This window comes from Tupaia chinensis, unplaced genomic scaffold (assembly GCF_000334495.1).
Source record: "Tupaia chinensis unplaced genomic scaffold, TupChi_1.0 Scaffold000250_1, whole genome shotgun sequence".
Classification (NCBI taxonomy): domain Eukaryota; kingdom Metazoa; phylum Chordata; class Mammalia; order Scandentia; family Tupaiidae; genus Tupaia; species Tupaia belangeri.
The window spans coordinates 415185-429528 of record NW_006159730.1 but is presented as its reverse complement, the minus strand read 5'-3'; positions in this window follow the sequence as shown (position 1 = coordinate 429528).

Below are 14344 nucleotides of genomic sequence, written 5' to 3'. Positions count from 1 at the left end.
TGGTCCTTTTCTAAAACCAGAGCAAATGTCCTTTCATAACTAACTTCACCCCTAGAACTCAGTGGCTTTGCAGATTATAGCATAGAGAAATTTCTCCATTTCTAGGTTTCAGAGAAAGATATTGGACTAAAATTTAAATTCCACCCTGAATGTGGGAATACTGAAAGATAATCCCCACTGGGATCGGAATAGGTTAAAAAAAAATTACTTGTATAGGAAATGAAACAAACAGGCAAATACTAAAGGTGATTATGAACTAGTGAGTCAATTGTAAGCCTGAAACCTGGCCAGTCTGGCCTTGGGCTGAAATGACCAAATCTCAGAGTTCAGCTCATTAGAACGAGTTTGCACAAAACTGTTAAGCAATACTGGTTGTTTGTGTTCAAAAAACCAGCCACACAGTAAAGGCATTGTTTCCAGCATAATACAAAGATTTCTCTTCCAATACTGGAACATTTCCCCCCAGAAAACAAATTGCAAAAAGGAATATTGCCAACTACCTAAACTATGGGTTTAGGTGCTATCTCCCTCTTACAGGAGACAAAGGGGCAATGCTCCATATTGCCAAGAAGGTAGGATTGGGATCATTTTGTAGATGCTGTTAAAAGGAAACATTTCAAATTAACTTGGAGAAGGAATTTGTAACACTTAGAGCTAAAATTTCATCTTGATGAGTGCCCCAGTACTGGAGGTACCTAAATGCCAGGAGAGAGACTAGAGAAGGGATTCTTGAGACAGAGAAAAAGAAACTGGATGGCTTCGGGTTGCCCATTTAAGTGTACATCTTCATAATCAAAGGAGGCTCCGCTAAATACAAATATAACCTGGGGGCAGCAGGTGGCATGGTGGTTAAGGGCTCTGGACTTCCACATGGCCAACCAAGTTCAAGGCACGGACCTGGAGGCTTGCTTTCTCACTCCCTGCCCCCCCTCACTCCATCCCTCTTTGCTCAAATTAAAATCAATAAATAAATAAATAAAGTTAAAACAAAACAAAAAGAACCTGGAGCCAGGAATGGGGTAGGGGCCAATTAAAAACCTTCTTTGCAAATGTTCTTCAGCTGTAACTATTCAGTATGAGCCATGAGCACTGAACACAGTCAAGGTTCAATGTTTTTTGTGGAAGAATTAGTAGAGTTGGAGGATTGGTGATCTTTTTCCTTTTTCAAGAAATCTTTGAAAAAAACACATGTATCTGACAAAAAAAAAATAGTATGCCTTGCTCAGGAATGCTTCTTTATCTATGACCCCATTAATCCTGGCATTACGGTAGCCCTAGGAGCTCAAGGTTTGTCCTCAGCAAAACACATAAAAGGCTACAATGATAATAATAATGACAACAATAAAATAATAACAAGAACAATATGACTACCCCTGGAAATATGTTTAGTGATCTTAATACTATTTAGATTACTCATTTAAGTCTATTTTACAGATAAATGGAACCAATATTTGTAAGTAAGCAGTTCAGTTCCAAGTCTAGGCATTTAATTATTATGCTTTGCTCTTGACATTTTAAATTTCTTTTCCTATCTGAATCTTATATTTTTTATGTGCTGTGTTTCTAGCATTTTCTCCCTTCTCTTTTGACAATGCATGGTCTTGGAGCCCCTAGCCATAGCCTTGGCAACAAGCAGATCAGATTCTGATATCTCTCATTTCTGTCACTTAACAGGCATATAACCCACTTAGTTTTATCAAGCCTACCTCAACTAGAAAACAGAGGTGATGCTATCTACTTCTCACATACGTTGTGAAGATGAACAATGGTCCCATCTGTGTTGGCCTGAGCATGGTGGCGAGCACATAGGGACCCATGAATACATGGTATGTCTCACCAGGGAGCATCTTGGTGTTTCTGTGTCATGTACTTCCAAGCATGAAATTTTTCCCAGGGGAGTATGGTGGTGATCAGAGTAGCCATTCTGGTCTGTCAGTGCTGGTCACTTGCCAATATCTGGGACACCAGCCCCAGCGTGCAGTTTGATTGTTTCAATACCTGAGGCATGTCAGAGCAGAGGCCTTGGTGTTTACTGCAAAAGCTGCCAAACATGCCCAGAAATAACTGCCTCCTTTCCACAGCTGGATTCCAGAGCCCGTGGGAAGTTAGAATCAACTGAGATTCCATGAAATCCAGTTGAGATGCTTGCAGCTGGTGGGATGCTTCTTGAAGTTATACATTAATTCGGGTAAATTCAGATTTATCTCATATCCCTTGCAAATTGATTGGAATTGGGATCATAAGACATTTCAAGGAGCTCTGATAATCTTCACATGCTGGAAATTATTTAGTAAAAGCCAACAGGAAAAAAACTATGATCTCAGTCAAGTCTTTTCTGAAACAACAAGGTCATTGAATAAATCCACAGAACTGGCTTGGTGCTTGAACTTAACTCTTTATAGATAATAGCTATGCCCTGCACCAAAGTATACAGCAAAGGGAAGGCAGGACATAGAAACAAATTGTACATTTATTTCCTAGAATTCAAATAGAGTGGGATTGGTTTTTCCATGTAAGAACCATGCAATTTTAGTGTTGTTTAAAGGAGTTTTTCTAAGGGATTTGTTTCCTCCTGAACAAAGGCTGTCACTTGAGAGCTTTTGTATTCACCTAACAAGAGTATTAGGGTGACCAGCTTCTCAGTTTGACTGGTACGAATGGATTTCTCAAAACAGGATTCTCAGTTTTAAAATCAGAACAATCCCTAGTAAACTGGGACGAATACTGAGCTATCAATCCTTTAGAATTTGGCCCTCTCTTCCCCTGCTCAATTCCTTTCTCTCGCAGCGTAAATCAGTAGTTATCAAGCTTGACTGCAGATTAAAACCCAGTGGAGAGTATTTGAAGTTCCTGATGCCCAGGCTAGCTTCAGGTCCATTATAGCACAAGCTCTAGGGAGAACTCAGACTTCAGGGCATAGAATCGCTGCTCTAGGTAAACACCAAGTTATCAATTGGTCGAGAAAGAATGGGGCTGCCAATGTCCATGCCTATTTAAGGGAACCCTTCTGAAGCCAAATGTTTCATGATAAAAATAATCGTATGCTAATTGGTTTGATGAATTTGTGTTTTTTCTAATGTCTTCTCAAGGTAAAGTTCAGCAGTGGATACATACATGCAGTCATTTATCATCTCTACCACTGAGCATGTTGGCAAATGCTTGACGTTTATAGTTTTATAGTTGAATAGCAACAGACTTGAATCTGAATAAAAAGCTCTTGGCATGGGGAATACTAGCAATCTCTGTAACTCTTAAAATAATGTTCCTGATGTATTATTTGTGCTTCAAGGCATGGAGAATGGAAGTGGACACTAACAGCAGACAGACCAGGAGTTCAATTATTTCCTCTGGTGTTTACTGATTGATGAGAATTTTAAGTCATTTCATCACACTGAATCTCAATCTACCCATCTACCAAATGGGAATCATGATGATGTCTTCCTCAGCAAGCCACTGCGGGATCAAAGGGGAGGATGAATGTGTATAATTTTGTCCGGTGCCTACCTGGTGAACAATCAACAAATGGTAATATTTTCACTCACCCAGAGGGGAAATGAAAGAGGTGTGTACTTACCTGGTTAATGATTGTTGATTACATGAGAAAATCAATATCTGTGGGAAAAGAATGACTCTGGAACTGGGGCTTCCCCCTTAAGCCAACAGGATCCTCCCTCTGGAACAAGAGGCAATTAAAATCTTTCCTAGCCATTCATACACAGCTCTTCCCAGCTCTCCAGAAGACACTTCATTAAAGGCTGAGCCAGAGGCTTTGGTCAGTGCCTCCTTGAGCTGTTGCTTCTGTAGGCTTAGATCTCAGGTCACTGCAAACAAAGCTCCTCTCACCAACAGCGGCAACAGGAGAGAAACATGTGCTCTGGGCAAGGAATCAGCTCAGGACTTAACCCATCTGTTCCAGAGAGTTGAGAAGAGGGACAGCTAGGGGTGGGGGAGGCACCTGTGTACAATGTAAAGCTTCTTATAACCAAGTGAAGGACATTTAACCAAATGCTTGACATTTATAGTTTTATAGTTGAATAGCAACATGAATTGGACTTGAATCTGACTAAAAAGCTCTTGGCATGGGGAATGCTAACAATCTCTGTTACTCTTAAAATAATTTTCCCGATGTATTATTTGTGCTTCAAGGCATGGAGAATGGAAGTGGACACTAACAGCAGACAGATTAGGAGTTCAATTAGCCTTGAAGAGGGAGGATTGATACCATCTACCCTACGGTAGAGACTGCAGACCAGCTACGTGCACCCTGAGACAGCACTCTGCCCACAACCCTGTACCTTGGAAGGCTTCAGAGTGCATCTTTTCTGTTCACTCATCTGATTTTACAGGATGGAGACCTTTGCCCCAAAGCTTCTTGTCTATTAACCAGTCAAGAAATTGGGTTTGCCTGGTATCCTCCTGAAGAAGGATAATGGTTGCTTCTTCAGTTCCCAGATATTATCACCTTGTAGAACAGTGGATCAAATGTTCAAAATGAAGGTAGTATTCAGTTATTCACTGTCTATAAGATTAATCCCCATTTAGTTTCATGAGAAAGTAGAGATTCTTGTATAGACCAGTGGCTCCCTAATATGGATTGAGTATCAGAATCATCAGGGGAGTTTTATAAAAATCCAGATTTCTGGGCTATATCCAGATCTACTAACTATAAATCTCATAGACATATGCCAAGGAATCTCTCATTTTGAATAGTTTCCACATTGCCTTTTATAGCAAACATTGCTATAAAAGTCTGGTTGATTCAATCCAATATTCATTCTTTCTCACCTTGTCACTGCATTCTAGAGAGTCTGAGAAGCTGGACACTCATTTTCCCAGCATCCCTTGCAGTTAGCAAAATCCATGGGAGCTATGAGATATAAGCAGAAGTCTGGTGGTTTATGGACAGTTCTGCTATGCTGACAGTGGAAACTGTAACCTCCTTATTCTCTTCTCATTTCTTTAGCCTTGAAGGCAGACTTAGTGACTAGAACTGTGGCAGCCATCTTGTGATCAAGAGGTGTCAAGTACGTTTGTTAGAAAAATTAGAAAAATCACAAAGACCTCACTTATGATCAAGTCACTGACCAAACTCAGGAGATGTTTTTTTGCAAATGTTATGCTCTTGAAAAAAAATGAACTCCTATTTGCTTAAGTCACTAAAAGTGAGTTTTCAGTTACTAGCAGCTGAATGCATTCCTAGTAGGTATACCATTTCTTTGTCCTTTTCTTTTATCTATTTTTAATGTTTTCTTCATTTTTCTAGCAAAGTTGGACACAAAGGAAGACAGGGATAAAAGGAGCAAAAGAAGGGACTAGACGGACTTACTAGCTGGCTGCTGGTGGAGGAGGCCCTGGTTTCCAGAGCTGATCTGTTCCGGGTGCCTGCTGCTCTCACCTTTGGCAGGATGTCTTCTCCAGTCCTGGCCCTGGCCCTTTTTGCTGCATATTACAGCCTCATATGTGTTCATCCCAGTTTCTCCTTTGTGTTCTATTCCCTCTTTATCTTTGTAACACTTTTTATACATGGGAGGTTTCTTGAGGGGTTTTATTGCTCCTTTTCAAGAAAAAAGAAAGAGCAATAGGGTAGCAATAGGAGAAACATTAATAATTGAAAAATATCACTCAAGGGATTTCCTTCTTGGACTGTTTTTTGGAGTCAGATTGTATTGCCCCAGTCCTGTGAGAGAACAGTCTGCCAAAATATACAGCCTTTGGCTGTTTTTTCTTATAAAAAAACTGTCTGATGAGTGTGGAGTTAGGCAAACCCAAGCTGAACTACTGAAAATGTCAGTGTGTGGCGATGTGGTACATTAACTATTATAGAGTTTTGACCAGATGACTAAAGCTTATGGTCTCAGATGTGTCATAGCAGTTTTTTTTTTCAATTTTATTTATTTATTACATGAGCAAAAGAAAGAGGAAAAGAAGGAGGATATCCCCAACAGAGTTTATGCCATGATCAACACCCAGCCTCCAGCCACCTCCAGATTATGGGCAAGCGTGTGCCCAACATACTCGGGGAGGGCTTCAGACTTGAACCAGAAATCTTTCATGTGTGATTGCCATGCAGAGTGTAATGTTTTACCACTGTACCCTTTTTTTAAAATGACTATTTATCTATTCTTCCAGGAAGGGGAATAACCCCCAATAGGGTATTTATAGCATGTTACCAGCCTGGATCACGGACACATGCTTGAACCTAACATTGTCACGGAGGCCTCAGGACATGAACCTGGGACCCTCCCATGTGGCCACTGCATCGTGGAATGTTGCATTATTGTTGCAATACCATAGCTGGCCGTCTTTACAGCTTCTTTTGTTTCTGTTAGTTGTATTGTATTGTTTATAAGCCAGAGGAGGACACATACTCTCACAAGAGACAGTCAGACAGAGAGTAAGAGGGAGAAAGCACCCTCCAATGGGTGATGGTCATGCCACAATCCTTTCTCCATTATTTCTCTAACCTGTTGGAAGTTTGGGCACACAGGCACAGATGCCTGCCGTGTTTTTAAAGCCACTGGGGCCAGGTTTCAAACCACATGGTCATCCATGTGGGAGGCAGCTCCCTTAACCAATAGGCCATGTGACCGGCCCCTTTTGCAGCTTCAATGGCACATTCAATGGGCAATCCTGCACCAGCTCAAATTGGAGTGGACTGGGGAGGAAGAGATATTGGGAAAGGGTAATGTCCTTCACTCTCAGGCCCAAGGAGAAAGAAACCAATCAACCAACTTTGTTTGTTGCACTCAATTGAAAGCCAGAGATAATCATTTCCACTTTTCTCACTAGCTGATAAGATCCTAGTATCAGGCACAAGGCCACATGCTCAGACTGTCTGCACGCTCTCTTCAGACTTATCTGTAGCCATCAGCAGACTTCTCTGCTTTTCCTTCTCACCCTTGTAAAAACTGGCTTTTTTCAGCTTTAGGCCTCTTTGTGCTGAAATGCATTTTTCCAAACAGATGAAGTCAACCGATTTCTTTCAGGATATGCTTAATACCTTCTTCTGTAATCAGCTTTTGAACTTAGTTTTCAACATTTAGAACATTTCAGAGTCTACAGGAATCATTTTTAGCTCTGGGTAAATGTGCTTTGTACTGTGATTCTTGGTTGGTCAGTTGGGGCCTTTTTGTAGTGATGTCATGGTCTTACGAGAAACAATCTTCCCAACTTGTCCTAAAATTCCCCCTAAAATTACTTAAAGTCCTCCAACTGCCAGGAGATAGAATATATGGGCACCTTAAAAATGCCCTTTCTGGACACACTTTTATGATGACATGTGTTTTGATAACAATATGAACAGACATATCAGCTGGGGATGAAAAGAATGGAATTCTTCCCTGAGAAGGACAAGCGGGCAGAGATGCCCATGAAGTGCAATCACAGACTTACTCCCTTCTAGTTTTTTATTTGTCTGATTATCTTGGTTTTGCTAAATCTCAGTTCCCTCTGAATAATAGGGGTAGTCATAATAAGAGTTAACATATTTTGAAGACTTACTCTACACCCAGAACTGCTAAGACCTTCATGTGTGTACTATCTCATCGATTCACTGCAGAAATTTGTGTGGCTGGCCCTACTATAACCCTCCCCTTCCCATTTTGTAGATAAGAATTTGAGTCAGAGAGGCTAATGAATTGCCTAAAGCCGTAGGTACTAAGCTTGCGTCCAGAGTCTGTGCCCTTAACCCCTGGGCACACTGTCGAATCCCCTTGCAAGCCTGCTGACATATGTATAGGAAAAGACCTCCCAGCCCCCTTCACTTCCACCCCATTTCTATGCCAGGAATCATTGTTGTTAACCTCCATTGACCAAAGAGATGACACACAGATTCTCTTCTAAGGCCATCACTCAGTTATTCCAGAAACTCGGAAGTGTATTTGCATATCACCCTGTTGCCAGTGCCAGGATGTCTAGACATAGCACCTAGAACATGCATCTTCTGCCTAGTTGCACCCCTCCCTAGTCTTCTGCATGGCAATCCAAGAGCAGGACTAAAACCAGAAAAGCATCTCTAAACTGTATTTACCCCAAAGTGACCGTGCTTTTTCCAGGTTCTGTTCTTATTGAATAGTAATGGCACCTCAGAGCAGTAGAAATAGCAGCTCCAGGTATCTTAATGAGCCACACGCTGCTATTAAATCACTGCCTAATTTATCGCTCAGACAACTTACCAGGTTGATGTTATTGTCTTCATCTTAGAAATGAGAAAACAAGAGCTCAAGGAGATTGTACCCAATTGTAGAGCTGACTTGCTGAGCCAGGAACTGAACCAAGCATATACAATTCCCAGACCACTCTGTCAGCCTCTGCCCTTGGAAACTAATGTCAGGAAACCATTTTTCAAGTCCCCACTCATGCCACTCCTTACACTGTGCTTCTCATTTTTCCACGAAGTGCTTCAAATTCTGTATATCAAGAAGTTTTCTATTTACTCACTTATTATCTATGTCATAAAAGTGAATTGAAAAAAGCTAAAATAGCACTTGGAAGTGACATCCCAGGCACCAGAGCTGGGTCATCTTCTTATTCCAAGAGCCAAAATCACACCTCCCGGACAGTGTTTGCTACTCATCAAAGCTTCTTTCCCTCTTCTGTAGCTCATCTTTTTTTTTTTTTCTCTCTCTCTCTCTACCTCCACATGTAGACTGTGTAAATGAAAAGAGGAAAGTGTAAGAACCTTTACCAGTGCTGCTAAAAATTATCTTACTTTCAGGCATGTATGCATGCATGCCCAAAATCCCAAGAGAATGGAAGAGAAAGGATTACAGTGTGGCCATCCCCTCTGGAGGTGATTTCTTGTTCTCTCTCTCTCTCTCTCTCTCTCTCTCTCTCTCTCTCTGGCAAGCACATGCACCCTATAGCAAAAAATCTCTCGAAAAGATTTTTTTTTCTTACTTTAGGGCTGGCAAGGTGGTATGGTAAAGGCAGCTGGATCCCACATAGACTACTAAGCAGTTTGAGTCCTGGACCAGTGACTTGAAAATCATGCTAGGCACTGGGACGGGCAGTTGGCATAATGGTTATGTCGCTGGACTCCCATGTAGTTGACTGCGGTTTGAGTCCTGGGCTGGGTGGCTTAAACTCATGCTGGGTACATGTGCAGGTGCATGTGTGCCCAAGATCCAGAGAGGAGAATGGAGAAGAAGAGATTGTGGTATGGCCATCCCCCCCGGGGGGGGGGGATTTCTCATTTTCTGTCTCTCTGTCTCTCTCTGTCTCTCTGTCTGTCTCTCTCTCTGTCATTCTAGCAAGTGCACGCACCCTATAGCAAAAACCTCTTAAAAAAAAAAAAAAAAAAAAAAAAAAAAAAAACAGAAGAAAGAAAGAAAGAGGGAGAGAGAAAGAAAGAAAAAGAAAATCATGCTGGGCAGGTATGCGTGTGTGCCCAAAATCCCAAAAGAAGAACAGAGGAGAAGGGATGGTGGAACGGCCATCCCCCAGGAGGTGATCTCTCACTTTCTCTCTATGTGTCTCTCTCTGGTCTCTATATGGAGTACATGCACCCTATAGCAAAAATTTAAAAATAAGAATGAAAGAAAAGAATCATTTCACATTGTGCTTTAAACAAGGCATGCTTTATTTGAAAAATGGAGGGATTGAAGCATTTGAGTGGTTTGCGCCATGTCACAACAGTGGTACTTAGGAGAATGGGGACTGAGAAAAGCCCTTTGATGTCAAGTCCCTCATTATCTAGTCAGGGCTAATGCCTCCTACCCCACCAACGCCTTTCTCCCCACTCTGAGGATAATACAAGCCATATGAGTCCCTGTTCATTTTCTCTGTTGCTCCCCACTCAGAGTTATGTGATAGAAGTGTGGCTCTGGGGCCTGAAACACTATGGATTTGACTAGGTTCCATTTGTCATTAGCAACTTTGAACCTCAATGTCTTCATCTACCAAAGGAAAAAAAAGGAGAACACTCTGCAGTGCTTTTGGTTTTTTTGTTTTGTTTTGTTTGTTTTTTTTTTTTTTTGAGAGGTTTTTTCTATAGGGTGTGTGTGCTCTCCAGAAAGACAGAGAGAGACAGAGAGACAGAAAGTGAGAATCACCCCCCAGGGGGGATGGCCTCGCCGCAATCCCTTCTCCTCCGTTCTCCTCTCGGGATCTTGGGCCCACATGCACAAGCACCCGGCGTGAGTTTAAACCACTGGGTCCAGGGCTCGAACTGCAGTCGACTACCTGGGAGTCCAGCAACATAGCCATTATGCTAACTGCTGGTCCCTGTTGTTTTGTTTGTTTGTTTGTTTGTTTTAATTGTCAGCGGACAACAGAAATAGGGAGGGAGAATGAGACATGGTCTTGCCATAATCCCTTCTTTCCGTTTCTCCATCCCATCAAGATTTTGGGCATGCATATACGTGTACCCACTGTGTCTTTCATGCCACCCAGGCAGAGATTTGAAACCCAGTCAACCATGTCAGATTCAGTTCCTTATGCACAGTACTTAACCACTGAGCCACAGGGCTAATCCCCTCTACAGTGTTTTCTGAGGATTAAATAAGATCATGGTGGGTAAGGAACATAGTACAATGCCTGATATATAGCAGATGCTCATCCAATATGGTCCTAATCCTAAGAATGCCCATGGATGTGTCGTGCATGGAAATGGCGTGTGCTAGCTGCTATCCTGGCCCAAATTATAGTGAGCACATACAAGAGGCCTCCAAAAGCTTCATGGCAAATGAATATTATGAAAAAAATTATGCATAGATTTCAAAAAAATTTTGCAGCAAATTAAACTCAAACTTTAATTCAATTTTTTATAAACTTTTTAACTAATGTTCTTTGTTTGCTTGTTTCAAATAACTATTTATTTAATTTTATTTATTGTCATTATTTTTATTTTTATTTTTATTTTTAAATTTGCCATAGGGCACATGTGGTCACCACAGAGACAGAGAGGTAAAGTGAGAAAGCAAGCTGCCAGGTACAGGACTTGAGTCACAGTCAGCCATGCAGAAGTCCAGTCCACCACACCAACCACCACACCACCTACTGGCCCCTTCACAAGCTTTTTTAAGTCCTTTCATATATATGATGTGCCAGACATCCTACTAAACGCTTCACACATGCTAACTCCTTTCATCACTCCATGAGGTGAGTGCTATTATTATCACCAATTATAAAGGAAAACCGGGCATAGAGAGGCTAAATTACTTTCCCAAGTCTACACAGTACGTTAGTGATGGAGTCAGGATTTAAACCTAGGCAGTCAGGTTCCAATATCTACCTTCTCTATCATACTACCCAGGAAACAACAGCAACAAAGGTAAAAAATCACTACTTTTAATATTGTATTCTTCATTAAAGAACCTGAATTTCAACAGTTGACACCAAAGTGAGCTTTAGAGCATAACTAGAGTGTAAAATTAAGATTAGCCACATTTTCTCCATTTGAAATTCCATTCATACATTTATTTCATCAGATAAATCACAAATAAAGTGTAAGTCTTTAGATCCCTGCTCTCCCTGGAAGCTGAGCCTTGGAGACGAGTAAAAGCAGACAGCACCCTCCCACTTGCCTAGCAGAAGCAGAATCTCCAATGGCCCCAGTAAGTCACCTTCTTACCGAGTCCTGTCCCCTGCAGAGCAGGAAGAACCTGGTGTTGCTCCTAGCCAGTGAGGTGTGTGAAGGTGATGGGATGTCACCCCCATGATCATATTACAGAGCACTGAGTCTCCTGCTGGCTTTGAAGAAGTGAGCTTCTGGTTGTGGGAGACCCCTGAGAATCGTGGGGGCTTCTAGTTGCTGAGAGCAGCCCCTTAGTGACAGTCAACAACAAAAGGAGAACTTGGTGTTACAACTAAAAGGAACCAAAGTCTGCTGCCCAGCGTGTGAGCATGGAAGAGGATCCCAAAGTCCAGGAAGGGGCAGAGCCCACCAACACCTTGATGGCACCATTGAGAGACCCTGAGGATAGGACCCGGTTAAGTTGTACCTAGACTCCTGACCAAGGCAAACTATGGGATAATAAATGTGTTATTTTAAGTTTGTGATCATTTGTTATGTAGCAATAGAAAATAAATATGTATTGCCTTTGTCAACCTGCTGGCAGATAAATTGGACTTCACATGACTAGATTATACCAAAGCAATTAAAAAACAAATCTAACTAATCTTGCTCTTTAATTAAACATAAAAGGATGTCTTTCAGGTATTCTGTTAAAAATATAAAGGAAGAGGGCCAGCTCTGTGATATAGCAGGGATGTTCTGTTCAAGAGAAGCCAGATTCCGCAGGCAGTTCCATGCCCTGGTGGATGGGGCGGCTGGATCCCATATAGCTGACAGCAGCTTGAATTCTGGACCACATGTCTTGAGAAGTGTGCCAGGCCTGTGTGTGTGCATACCAGAAATTCTGAAAAGAGGGAAATGGAGGAGAAAGGATTGGGGCATGAGCATTCCCCATGAGGGGTGGGTGCTTTCTCCTCTCTGTCCATCTCTGTCTCTCAGTCTCACTGTCTCTGGTGAGCACACATGCCCTCTAGCAAAGAAAAAAGATAGAGAAGCTGGATCCCATGTGGTGACACAGTTCAAATCCCTAGCCTGACTGGCCTAAACAACCTGGGCACACATGTCAGTGCCCAAGATTTAATAGTTTAAAGGATAGGAAGAAGGGGATAGCCGGGCCCTGTGAAGGGTACTCTTCTCTCTCTCTCTCTCTCTCTGTCACATGTGCGTTCATGAGCTCTAACATAAAGGGGAGAGAGAGAGAGAGAGAAACACATACAGTGATGAACAGAGGAAAAAATACAGATATAAAAAGAAATGTGGGCAGGTTTCCTATCTAGGATCACAAATACATTGATTTAATTCTTTTTTCCAAGTGGGCATTTTTTCTTAGGTAAGTTTATAGAATTGAAGAGCAGAGAGTACCTCCGAAGTCTATCTCCTTCACTTGCCTGGCTCCAGGAAGGGTCTCATCTAAATCAAATTTAATGAAGAAGTGTCTACTCTTACTTAAACTTCTCCCATGACGTTCCAGTGACTTAAAACCTTCAACCTCAGAAAATTCTTTCTGTCCACTCAAAGTCCTCCTTCTTAAGCCTACCTTCCTTTGACCCATTCTCAGAGGGAATGGAAGGCAGGCTGTCTGCATCTTATGCACTGTAACACTTCATATATTTGAAGGCAGAGAAATCCCTCTTAATGCTTGTCTTCCTGAAGCCCAAATCCCCTTGTTCCCTCCCCACCTCTCTGGTTCCCTGATGGCTCTTGCAACACTTTCCTGCTACCTGAGTCCTGCCCTTCCTGGAGTGCGTGAAAACCCAGCTACACAGTGGAAAATTCTCTATCAGGATGGAGGCGTTAGAGACCCTAGTTTACCACCACATAGCTGAAGACAGCCCCTGGCTGGTTACATGGGGGTAAAAAGATCAGAAGAAAGAAACAGAGAAGTATTAAGGAGCCTGGAATTGGTGAAAATTCTTCTCAGGGAATGAAGAAGGCACTGGCAGATACAAGTAGGAATTATTCCAAAAAGAAATGTTTCATGCACATTGTTAGGAGAAGTAGGAGTTAAAGGAGAAAGAGATGATCTAATTAATTTTGATCAATGGTTGTCAAAATGTAGTTCTAGTACTGTCAACATAAGCATCTCCTGTATATTAGTTTCCCAGGGTTGCCCTAACAAATTACCTTAAACGGGTGACTTAAAGTAACAAGAATTCATTATCTCAGAGTTCTGGATGCTAGGATTCAAAATCAAGGTGTCAATTGGGGGCATACTCTCCCTGAAAGCACTAGGAAAGGATCTGTTCTATGCCATTCTCTTAGTTTCAGTTGTTGTCACAAATCATTGACTTTTTTTTTTTTTTTGAGAGGTTTTTTTTGCTATTGGGCACATGCACTCACCAGACAGACAGAGAGAGACGTAGAGACAGAAAGCGAGAAATCACCCCCCAGAGGGGATGGTCATGCCGAAATCCCTTCTCTTCCATTTTCTTCTCGGGATCTTGGGCACACATGCACACGCGCCTGGTGTGAGTTTTAAACCACCGGGTCTGGGACGCGAACCACGGTCGACTACATGGGAGTCCAGTGACATAGCCATTACGCTAACTGCTGGCTCCCAACAAATCATTGACATGTTTAATTTTGCAGACATCACTCCAGTCTCTGCCTCTGTGGTCACATGGCATTCCCTCTGGGTCTCTGTCTCCTGTAAAACTGAAGAGTTTACCCTACTTTCGGGACCAGCAGTTAGCGTAATGGCTGTGTCGCTGGACTCCCATGTAGTCAACTGCGGTTCGAGTCCTGGTGGCTTAAACTCACGCCGGGCGCATATGCATGCATGCCCAAGATCCCAAGAGGAGAATGGAGGAGAAGGGATTGTGGCGTGGC